Source organism: Octopus bimaculoides, chromosome 8, assembly GCF_001194135.2.
Source record: "Octopus bimaculoides isolate UCB-OBI-ISO-001 chromosome 8, ASM119413v2, whole genome shotgun sequence".
Lineage (NCBI taxonomy): Eukaryota > Metazoa > Mollusca > Cephalopoda > Octopoda > Octopodidae > Octopus > Octopus bimaculoides.
The window spans coordinates 76,819,015-76,821,663 of record NC_068988.1 but is presented as its reverse complement, the minus strand read 5'-3'; the positions used below and the strand labels follow the sequence as shown (position 1 = coordinate 76,821,663).

Sequence of the window (2,649 nt, the reverse complement as noted above, 5' to 3'; positions counted from 1 at the left end):
TCATCTTTGAAATCCGTGTTGCTTATTTTGAATTTTTGATCACCTATCCTTTTGGAATGGTTTTTGTATAATACCATACCATACGATATTCTGGTGCCTACGCATAAGTACCATATTCAATCTTGAATCTAAATCTAAACCTTCTATATATATATATATATATATCCTCTCAAATTTACCATATGAGTGTCCAACAGTCTTTTATGTTTTAGATCTAATGCCTATGTCTTTTTAGAGACAAATCCACAGAATGGACATAAAAGAGAATTTTTATACAAAGTGGCGGGCATGTTGGAATGCAACTTCCTCTTTGCTCTCAATCTTTGAAACTAATCCATGCAGCTTAATCCACAGTTTTTCTTATGGATTTATAGTAAATTAATCTTCATTGATTATGATTCAATGCAGTTTTTCAAATGTTTCTATTTGAAATCTTTGTTGCTTACAGTTTAGCCTAAAGCTTATCTTGTACTTCAGCCATGGGCTTCCTATGCTTCTCTTCCATGATGGAAATGACTGTGCATAAGAACTTTTGGAATTCTGTTTTCACTCATATTCATGACATGACTAATCCATCTTAATATGGATTGCAAAAGAAAGGTTCAATACCATCAATTTCTCATTTAGAGAATAGGTCACTATTCATAACTGTGTCATTCAGGCTGTATCCACAAATGGTCTGAAGACATTGAAGACATTATTTATGAAATAAATCAAGCTGGTTCATATGTAATTAATAGGGTAGTCAAAATTCTGATCTGTGCAGGAGAGTAGAGTAGAAAGGACTATGGCTTAGTAGCATGAACTTTTGTTTCTAAGATTCTCATTCATGCCAGAGGTCAGGGCCTGATTTATAGCGGGGGGGGGGAGGCAATTGCCCTGGGTATCTAGATATTTGGGGGCCCCTGCTATGAAAGGTATGTAGCACTCAATACAAGAAGGCTAACACCCACCTCCCAGCAATCAGGCATTAAGAGGCTCTCTCCATGACTTCATAACTTTTTTTGACTGCTAAAAAAATGTAATGGATTCTCTTTTATGAATAAATAACTATAGATTTTACCACTTTAGAGACACCAAATAATTCAATTAAAAAATACCTTATAATTCCCAAGGGAATTGTAGCTGCTCTTGGGACAACAGAGAAAAGGGAAACAATAGAACACTCCTGAAAATGTATGTATGTCTCTGTGAGTGTATGTGTGTGCTTGTGTGTGTGTATAAGTATGAATGTACATAAAGATAAAGAGATTGATAGAAAAATGTTATTGACCTTGGTTGACCAATAGCAGTTTAAGCCACACACACACACACACACACACATTTCTACTTCTAAACTTATTTCAGTGCAGCATTGAAAACCGGTCTTATTTCATGAAGCAAGTAAGTAAAGAAAACTTTTTAATTTAGTTTTAATTATAAAATTACATCTTTCAACAGTTATATGCATTTTTGGGGGGGGCTTTAGAATTATTGCAGGCATTCTTTTGTTTTGACTCAAAAAATCACAACACAGTAGTTGGTAATTTCTGTGAGCATGTGTTGTCTTGTCAAGTGGAGCAAAATTGATAACTGAGTCAAAATGAATAATTTTTTATTTATTTCTTTTCTCTCATTTTGTACCATTGCATCATCTTTGGGAATAAAATTTGGTCAGTATAGGTTATGCAGCTGGGAGTAAAAATTGGTCAGTAAAGTTTACATGAGGGGTTCTCAACTGGGGTCCATACAAATGAAATGCAGCAAATTGGAGGTTCACAATAAATTTTCAGGGGTCATGGAAAATTGTGCTCTAGACCAGTAGTTTCCTATGTGGATCCTGTAAATGAGAGTAAGAAACTTGTTTAAAAAACACCCTGAAATATGTTGCTAGACATATTTTACTAATTTATTTACTTATTTATTTACTATTTTACTTTACTAATTTATTTACTAATTTAATTTTCAAAACAAGAATAACGAAAAAAATAGAATAAAACAAAACAAAGCTGGTCATAAAATTCCCTTGGAAATTCCCTAGAAAGATGAAAGAAATAACACTGAGAAGAAGCAAAGTCAACAAAAATAGTAGCAACAAAATTATAAGAATACATACACACATACACACACACACTTGGCTTTGGTTTCAAAGAACTGGTCAGGCATAGCTGGTCAGTGGTACCCAAAGTAATCATTGTATGTATGTATGTATGTATGTATGTATGCATGTATGTATGTATGTATGTATGTATGTATGTATGTATGTATGTGGGGAAATCAAAAATAGAAACAACAAAAGTTAAAAGGCTGATACACAGTGAATGTATTATGTTGACACTCAGTTTAAGATGGAAAATACACACACACACACACATACAGTTCTTTCAAAAGCGCCCTAGAAACATTGACTGGCAATAACAGTTGGCTAAGGGCCTAATTACACACACACACACACACACACACACACACACACACGCACATGCGCACACACACAGACACACACATACTTAGCATTGATCTCAAAGAACCTGGCTCACTACTCCCCAGGGAATATTTATTGAAGACCATAGTGCTACAAACATACTTATATATATGTATGTATACACACGTGTGTGTGTGTGTGAGAGAGGGGGTGGGAGAGAGAGAGAGGAGAGAGAGAGAAAGAGAGAG

The 2,649-nt window shown here is 34.7% G+C and overlaps 1 long non-coding RNA gene across 1 annotated transcript in view; it reads right to left on the bottom strand.

The window, feature by feature from the left end:
* Positions 1–1,470: 1,470 nt before the first annotated feature.
* The window catches only part of LOC128248523 (uncharacterized), a 98,854-nt gene continuing 97,675 nt past the window's right edge, over positions 1,471–2,649 (bottom strand). The window contains exon 3 of the long non-coding RNA XR_008264695.1: positions 1,471–1,819. This is a non-coding gene — a long non-coding RNA (uncharacterized LOC128248523). The remainder of the gene's footprint in view (positions 1,820–2,649) is intronic.